The sequence below is a fragment of the Pecten maximus genome, chromosome 2 (genome assembly GCF_902652985.1).
Source record: "Pecten maximus chromosome 2, xPecMax1.1, whole genome shotgun sequence".
NCBI lineage: Eukaryota > Metazoa > Mollusca > Bivalvia > Pectinida > Pectinidae > Pecten > Pecten maximus.
Window position 1 is genome coordinate 53,648,953 of NC_047016.1, and position 10,692 is coordinate 53,659,644.

Sequence of the window (10,692 nt, forward strand, 5' to 3'; positions counted from 1 at the left end):
ATGAAGAAGACTCAAGATATCATATGAATTATATTCACTTTCGGTTCTCGCCTCTTTGCTTGTTCAGCTAATCGATCAGCTGATCGGCGCTTTTCAATCCAAACGTCGTTTAAGTGCCTCAACAGAAAGTCTCGAATAATTACGAAACATTTTTGGTGTAAAACAGCCATAGGGATGTCAGTTAAAGTTTGAATGTACACAAAATTAATTAAATGTTCGTTATAGGGATTGCACAAATGGAGTATCTCACAACATCCAGCTATATAGGTGAGCTCAAAATCTACATCGGAATTTCATGATGACAATATGAACGTGTTCGGAAATAAAGTGTTTCATTTTTATGATTAATTATAAACACGATCATAATCCCGAAATTATTGTATCTTTCTAATGATAGCTATTCCCACAATTTAACGTTTAGTTGACAAATTCATCGGTTCCCGATCTTAATGAAGGTTAATATTCTTTACCCCGCCTGATAGACCAAATAAATGAAACAATTATCGATATAGCCAAATATGACGAAGAAATGACGTTTTGTACTGTACATATTTAACTTACAAATTTTAGCTCTTACTTGGCAGCCAATAATGCTCAATTACTCGATTATATTTGATCATTTAGCAGCATGACGCATTATTTTGATAGTTTCTTGCGGGGGGGGGGGGGGGGGGGAGGGGTAGACTGAGTAAGGAAGACATGGATTTCTGGCTCTTTGACATCGCTGACAAACTAGCGAAACAGATGATGAATAGTCTTGAAAGAATGTATTTACTATCGTTAAAAAATACTGTCTTTTTTGTGCATTTGGCTTATTAAAGTGTATAGGGATGTAATTAATTTTCGATTGTTTGTACGCAGAATGCGGATTTCTGATTGGTTGAGATTTTTTTTCATACCACTATGAAAAAATTCCGAGAATGGCGTGAAAAATGTGACATCACAATACAACAATTGATGTTGCGTATTAATTTGAGAAAAAGAATCCCATATAAAATCAGTAATATTACTCATAATACATATTCTAAATTAGAAAATTATTTTCAAAAATTCATTATAAACATTGATGTCAATTATTTTTTAGTTTTAGGGGTATGAACAAAATTTGTTTGCAAACTTCTGTAAGAATACGCTACCCGGATTCATACAGTTTGCAAACAAATTTGTTTTTCATACCCCGATGAAAATGAAAAATAAATGACATCAATGCTTAGGTATTTAATGCAACAACTTTCCACTTCAAAATCAATGTTCGTGAGTTGAAGAGGTGATAGAACTGAAATACCTCATTCCTGTGCTCTGTTTTGAAGGGAAATATTCAGCTTTTATGAACAAGTTAATTTCAAAAGCATTTTATTTTTGCAGGATTCAGTTAATGAGTCTAAAATCAAAAGGATACATGCAGATATGGTCAGGGAAGTTTCAACTTGGATTGATCCTCAATTACCGAAATACTGGAAACCCTTTCAGGTGTATATGGAAGTATATCTGGGCCCCGTTTATGTCCGTGGAACAGAGGTGACATGGTTTGGCGATATATGTAGATCGCTAATGGACAAAGACATCATTACATATGGCGCGTATAGGGTTCTACAGTCGGCAGTTTCGAAGATTCATGTCACCCCAGCTGAAATTATTGCTAAGGCTTCTTCAGACATCAACGACATTAAGCAACAAAATGAGTAAGGGTTGTGAGGAAATACAAGGCTATCAACAATGTTTCCTAAAGTATTAGCGGTAACTATCTCAACACCGCCTACAATTAGCACATATGATCCTTTTATTCAAAGATAGTCATATCGGGATTTTCGACAACGTGGAGTAAATATGAATTAGCACAACCAGAATGTATGTATATGGAAAGCGGGTATCGACATCATTGACTTATATTATTTTAACCAAGACTGGAACAACTCGGTCATCTGTATATAAACTATACCAAACAGGAATACAGCATCTAAATCATCTGTACGAGTGTAATAAACATGGATTATATCAACAGAGACTGGAATACCTGGCTAATCGGTATGATTATCATACACATAGATCTTTACCAGTATTTGGTAGCCTGATTCATATGGATGATTATTATGGATATGGAAAATCTCTACAGGGATTGAATAACTAGGATCATATGTATCAATGTCATGGATTATCTTTACCAGGATTGGAGCACATGTATTATTTGTATCAATATCATATTCATGGATTATCTTTACCAGGAATGGAGAACATGGATAATTTGTATCAATATCATATTCATGGATTATCTTTACCAGGATTGGAGCACGTGGATTATTTGTATCAATATCATATTCATGGATTATGTTAACCAGGATTAGAGCACCTGGATTATCGATATCAATATCATATTCATGGATTATCTTTACCAGTATTGGAGCACCTGGATTATCTATATCAATATCATATTCATGGATTATCTTTACCAGGATTGGAGCACCTGGATGATTTGTATCAACATCATATTCATGGATTATCTTAACCAGGATTAGAGAACATGGATAATTTGTATCAATATCATGGATCATCTTTACCAAGATTACATAACATGGATCATTTGTATCAATATTATGGATCATCTTTACCAGGATTGGAGCACCTGGATGATTTGTATCAACATCATATTCATGGATTATCTTTACCAGGATTGGAGCACCTCGATTATCTGTATCAATATCATATTCATGGATTATCTTTACCAGGAATGGAGAGCATGGATAATTTGTATCAATATCATGTTCATGGATTATCTTTACCAGGATTGGAGCACCTGGATTATTTGTATCAATATCATGTATTCTCTTTACCAGGATTAGAGAACATGGATCATTTGTATCAATATCATATTCATGGATTATCTTTACCAGGATTAGAGCACCTGGATTATTTGTATCAATATCATGGATTATCTTAACCAGGATTATAGAACATGGATCATTTAGATCAATATCATATTCATGGATTATCTTTACCAGGATTAGATAACATGGATCATTTGTATCAATATCATATTCATGGATTATCCTTACCAGGATTAGAGCACCTGGATTATTTGTATCAATATCAAGGATTATCTTTACCAGGATTGGAGCTCTGGATTATTTGTATCAATATCATATTCATGGATTATCTTTACCAGGATTGGAGCACCTGGATGATTTGTATCAACATCATATTCATGGATTATCTTAACCAGGATTAGAGAACATGGATAATTTGTATCAATAGCATGGATCATTTTTACCATGATTACAGAACATGGATCATTTGTATCAATATTATGGATCATCTTTACCAGGATTGCAACACCTGGATGATTTATATCAACATCATATTCATGGATTATCTTTACCAGGATTGGAGCACCTCGATTATCTGTATCAATATCATATTCATGGATTATCTTTACCAGGAATGGAGAGCATGGATAATTTGTATCAATATCATGTTCATGGATTATCTTTATCGGGATTGGAGCACCTGGATTATTTGTATCAATATCATGGATTATCTTTACCAGGATTGGAGCTCTGGATTACTTGTATCCATATCATATTCATGGATTATCTTTACCAGTATTGGAGCACCTGGATTATCTATATCAATATCATATTCATGGATTATCTTTACCAGGATTGGAGCACCTGGATGATTTATATCAACATTATATTCATGGATTATCTTTACCAGGATTAGAGAACATGGATAATTTGTATCAATATCATGGATCATCTTTACCAAGATTACATAACATGGATCATTTGTATCAATATTATGGATCATCTTTACCAGGATTGGAGCACCTGGAAGATTTGTATCAACATCATATTCATGGATTATCTTTACCAGGATTGGAGCACCTGGATTATTTGTATCAATATCATATTCATGGATTATCTTTACCAGGATTAGAGAACATTGATCATTTGTATCAATATTATGGATCATCTTTACCAGGATTGGAGCACCTGGATGATTTGTATCAACATCATATTCATGGATTATCTTTACCAGGATTGGAGCACCTCGATTATCGGTATCAATATCATATTTATGGATTATCTTTACCAGGATTGGAGCACCTGGATCATTTGTATCAATATCATGTATTCTCTTTACCAGGATTAGAGAACATGGATCATTTGTATCAATATCATATTCATGGATTATCTTTACCAGGATTAGAGCACCTGGATTATTTGTATCAATATCACTGACATGGATTATATTTACCAGGATTGGAGCTCTGGATGATTTGTATCAACATCATGTTGATGGATTATCTTAACCAGGATTAGAGAACATGGATAATTTGTATCAATATCATGGATCATTTTTACCAAGATTACAGAACATGGATCATTTGTATCAATATTATGGATCATCTTTACCAGGATTGCAGCACCTGGATTATTTGTATCAATATCATATTCATGGATTATCTTTACCAGGATTGGAGCACCTGGATGATTTGTATCAACATCATGTTGATGGATTATCTTAACCAGGATTAGAGAACATGGATAATTTGTATCAATATCATGGATCATTTTTACCAAGATTACAGAACATGGATCATTTGTATCAATATTATGGACTATCTAAACCAGGATTAGAGAAAATGGATCATTTGTATCAATATTATGGATCATCTTTACCAGGATTGGAGCACCTGGATGATTTGTATCAACATCATATTCATGGATTATCTTTACCAGGATTCGATAACATGGATCATTTGTATCAATATCATATTCATGGATTATCTTAACCAGGATTATAGAGCATGGATCATTTGTATCAATATCAAGGATTATCTGTACCTGGATCACAGAACATGGATCATTTGTATCAATATCACTGACATGGATTATCTTTACAAGGATTGGAGCATCTGGATTATTTGTATCAATATCATATTCATGGATTACGTTAACCAGGATTGGAGCACCTCGATTATTTGTAACAATATCATATTCATGGATTATCTTTACAAGGATTAGAGAACATGGATAATTTGTATCAATATCATGGATTATCTTAACCAGGATTAGAGAACATGGATCATTTGTATCAATATCTTATTCATGGATTATCTTTACCAGGATTATAGAGCATGGATAATTTGTATCAATATCATGGATTGTCTCTACCGGGATTGGAGCACCTGGATATTTTGTATCAATATCATATTCATGGATTATCTTAACCAGGATTGGAACTCCTGGATTATTTGTATCAATATCAATATCAATATCATGGATTGTCTCTACCGGGACTGGAGCACCTGGATATTTTATATCAATATCATATTCATGGATTATATTTACCAGGATTAGAGAACATGAATCATTTGTATCAATATCATGGATTATCTTTACCAGGATTAGATAACATGGATCATTTGTATTTATATCAAAGAAATAGATTATCCTGACTAGAATAAGAACACCTTGATTATGTGTATCAGTATCATAGATATGGATTTTCTTGGATCATCTGTATTGAATTGTATCATCGCCGTGACGTGGATTGTTCTACTAGATTTTCTGTCGACATAGTCTGCTAACAATTATATTAAAGAATATGGGTTAAACATCACAATGGACTAGTTCTCTCAGGACTGGATCACTACCACTACGTCCCTCTCCAGTGCCATGTGATAGACTCTATCGTCGTGATTTCGGTGAGTTATACCAAATAGAAATGGAAATCTTTGATGATCTTATTTAGAAAGAGCATGATTTATTTCATTCATATACAGATACTTTCCTGTTATACAATGTACTTTGCTGAACCATAATTTTATACAGATAGTTTGAAAATCACGAATACAGTAGAAAGCATTCTTGAAGTGATTCACATGTTAATTGATATCCTCGTAAACGGCATCTGTATAGTTACTTGACGATTATGTCGGGCTACTTGTTATAACCTGTATACTGGTATCAAATGATAGTTTTTTTAGAAAGAGAAAATCGAGCCACTGGGATTTGGGAGAGGTCACTAGTCAGAATAAAGAAGGATACAATCAGATTCGGCACCAAGCTAGGAATTAAACTGTATAGTCTGGGAAGCACTACAGGAGAAACCATCAGTTAATATGGATGATTGAACACCCTGGTGAGTGATTAATGTTGAAGAGATTGTTTTTTGTGTAAATATCACGATTTTGGTCAAATCCTGATTCATAAATCATTACGTATTTCCCCTATATCACACCACCATTTCACCCTATATCTCACCACTAACCCAATGTCTCACCACTTATCCCATATCTCACCACTTATCCCATATCTCACCACTAACAACGATATCCCACCACAAACTCTCCTATCTGACCACTATGTTTCACCACTCACCTCCAATATCTCACCACTAACCCCTATCTCACCACTAACCCCTATCTCACCACTAACCCCTATCTCACCACGTATCCCCTATCTCACCACTAACAACCATATCCCACCACTTACTCTCTTATCTGACAACAATCTCTCACCACTTACCGCTAGTACATCAGATCTCACCACTAACCCCATATCCCACGAGTATCTCTCACCACTAACTCTCATATCTTGTCACAATGTATCATATCTCACCACTAACAAAATATCTCACCGCTATCACATTTCACGACTAATTTCTATATCTTACCACTAACCCCATATCCAATCACTAACTATTATGCTTCACCGTCAACTATCATGCAAGTCCATTAACTATCAGACATCACCACTAACTATTATAACTCAAACATTTGCTCCCAAATCACTTCATCAGATCGCTAGATATGAAGCCATTTTCTTATTTTATACCTCATATCCTGTATATGTTGATAATGACAAATACATACACATTCTACTTAATTGATTTAATTTTCCACTGGCGAATTATTCATCAAAGAATTTTGTTTATCCTCCTAATATTGAACCACGACAGTAGACTTCATACCTATCCTAAGTGTATATTTGCTTTAGAAGCGGCTATTTTTATTACTTTGTTGTTGTTGTTTTTCACAAAAAAACATAGCTGAAGATGAACCTTGTTTGTATTCAGAAATTGGCCAAACCATTAAAGCTTGGATACTTCGGATCGTCTCTGGCCTGATGAGAAGGAACTCCTTATCCAGTATGCCGTCATCTGCTGGGTTTCCTTCAAAACTAGCTCGCTTTTTCCCTTGCTTATTTTGAACACAGCGATGTGGTCACAGAATATGTGTTAAAGTAGATTGTAGTAATGAGGATAGTCTTGCCCCAACACAGATAATATCCGGAATAAATCAAACTAGTTCTATCTGCGTGCCGTCAGTTCTTAACTTGAAGACAGAAGTTGTGGTAGAAATGATCATGTCATGATCTAAGTCTGAGACAATATGATGGTATTGTAAAAACGCAATAGAATTTTTTAGAAAACAAGTGATACATGTTTGAATCAATGTCACGAATAACTTTTATAACCTCATACTAGTGTGCGGGCGCCCTTTATATACTGTACGATATATTGCTGTATACCTTTATTTGTATCCTGAAAATCAATGTGTCTTAGCAATGATAAGATACATTTTGTATATTGTTAAGAATTATCTTCAACAACAATGATATTGAAAGAGTATTCTCCCTTTTGCCCTAATGACATATGAGGAAGGAATGTTATAAATGCATTTTACAACTAGTTTACAAGACCATCAACATAAGTAGGAATTGTGTATAATTTTTGTATTTTATTAAATTGATCTTGTGAGATCTATAGAAACGTTATGTTTATTGTACGTAGTTTTGATATATTTTTAATATCATTATGGACCAACCATGTTGAAAAATTATTTGATGTATATCTTTCGATAAATCATATTCTGGTGCATTGTTCATGTTCAGAAAATCATGAAATGTTTTATCAATTGATTTCGTTACCGCTGGCTTTCTCATCCTAAATCCTAGCGGATAAGTAATGTTTAAAAAGACATGCAGAAACAGGGTATATACAAATATGTATTATTTCATATGATATTCCTGTATAGTAAACAGGTCTGAATGAGCATGTCAATATAAAGTTTATCTATCTGTAATATATGTCATCGGAGTGTATCATTTATTTTCATATTCCTGTTCAGATATCATGTGATATAATATTCATGCAAAGTAAACTTGTTTGGATGAACATGTCAATATTGCGACTATTTGTTAGTATTACATGTCATCAAAGTTTATAATTTTATTTCATATAACTAATAAGAAAAATATATTATATTTAAATACCATAGTCATATGTAAAACATGCAGTTGTACATGTAGCTGAAATTTACTTGTAAAGATAGTGTTTTATTTGATACATTCTTGAGAAACAGATATGTTTAAAATGACATGCAAATATGGTTTTCATTGGTTCATTTTGTACCTAAGTGAGTGGTATCATTTAATTAAATATTGATATTTTGATAGAGGAATCATGATTAAAAACCATGAATTTGAATATATCATATATTTTTCAACGTAGGAATTAAACTTTTTGATATCACGTTGCTGTACATAATTTACGTTTGAATGGCCTATATTAATAAATGAGTTTTTAGAACTTAAAAGAATAATGTTTTAGAGAAGTAACAATGATATGTTACCTATTCTGTTGAAATGTGGAAGTGATGTCATTATATGATGGCTGAAATAATCACATCAAATTTAATTCAATTTTGAAATCCGCAATAGTCTTATTCGATAAGTTCTAATAGAGAATCCAGCTTTCAGAAATCAGGTAAAATCTACTGATATAGTGTTATTTTATGTTATACTTTTACTAGGCAGTCATGTTTAGAAAAACGTTTAACTGTTTATTGGATTAGTTAGGAATGAAAAAAAAAGCCTGCATGGTTCTTTCTAAGAACGGACAATTTTTGATACTGACCTAAAACATATTTGGCAGTGTGTATATCTGTGACTTTTGAGGAGGAGGTTCGTCACCTGTATATCTCAATAAGTGCAATATGGATCTCACTGGAAGCTTCAATAAATATCTAAATGCACATGTTTAATTTTGAATTTAATCAATAAAAAAAGTTGCAAACATCAATTTATCCCAGATTTAAATAAATATTACCAAATAGTTTGTTGTTATGTTGGCGTGTGGTACATCTAGTTCTCTGAAAGTATTGGGCAGTCATTGTTTCACGATGGATATTTCCAGTTGAACTTATTAGAAATAAACTTCCATGCGGTATAGATAATACGATGAAATGAGGTGAATTATCTCTATAGGATATAAGTTTAAAATGTAGAATGGCATAGTTTCATGAATTTTTTTTTTTTTTTTTTTTTTTTGCTTCAAAAAAAGTTTATTTCAACAACATGCTCAAATCAATTCAACACATCTAAGAACTGAATGCAATCAACGTGAACATGCTAAACCCTAACAATGGTAGGTTAAAAGAAATCTCTAAGTTAAGTTGTTCGAATTTCTCCTTTTCAAGTTTTTATATTTCTTTTATTTTTTAAACATTTTGCATGATAAACATCAAACAGGTTACATTTCACAAGTGCAATTACGTAATTACTCTCTCACAAATTTTCTTCATTTTCTCATTTGAATAGTTTAACTGATCACACTAATACTTATGTTAGATCCAACCTACCTTACATTCACACTCGCATACAACATGAAGACATACAGAATCAGACAAAACACAAAGAAACAGCAGAAACAAAAATATAACATATAAAAGAGCTATAGTAAAGAAAGAGACAGAAAAGAGGGGGGGGGGGGTTGATGGTGATGGAAAAGATAGAGAAGATAGGGGGATATTAGGGTGAGAGGTGGTCAGACTTTCGGTTTATATATAAAAAATATTAAATTTAACCTTTTTTTTTTATCAGGCAAGTTCAACAAGTTTTAACCATTTTTTCCATTCATTATTTAAAACATTGAGGCACTGTTTACCTTTTCCCTGAGCAATATACTTTTGGACTTTGTAATAATCTTTTATCAAATTTACCAATGCCATAGCATTTAATGATTTATGAGCACACCTGGTTTGGTACAGATATTGCTTAAAATTAAAATAATTTCATTATCAACTTTATTATAAATGCCTTTATGTTCAAATAATCCAAAAATCATAGCTTGTTTATTAATTGCAAAAGGAATAGTAATGATCTCTAAAAGTGATTCAAAAGTGAACAAAAATTGTTGAACTTCATTACATTCCCATAAAATATGAGTGATTGTCTCCCTTTCACCATTACAGAATGTACAGTTAGGATTATTTGTTAGGCCAATCTTGTAAATAAAAGCATTAGTGGTTAATATGTGATGATTTATTCTAAACTGTAGCCATTGTAGTTTTGTATTTTTTGTTATTCTAAATGGGAGAGAGTATATCTTTTTCCATGCATCATTATTAAAATCAAATATATTTCCCCACTTATTTTGAGCTAAAACAATGTTTTCTTGTTTCTAGTTTCATGAATTATGCTTAAAGGAAAAGTCGGAATGTTTCTCTTCCATATAAATCATTTAGAAAATATAATATTCTAGTTTAAATATTCAAGGAATAATCATGTTCCAGCATTTTTTTCAGTTTATTTTGAAAATGCAGAGGATGATAATGTTAATCTTAAAACTCAAAGATTACGTTAATTGTATTCATAAGATACCAATAGAATGCATGCTATTTAAGAT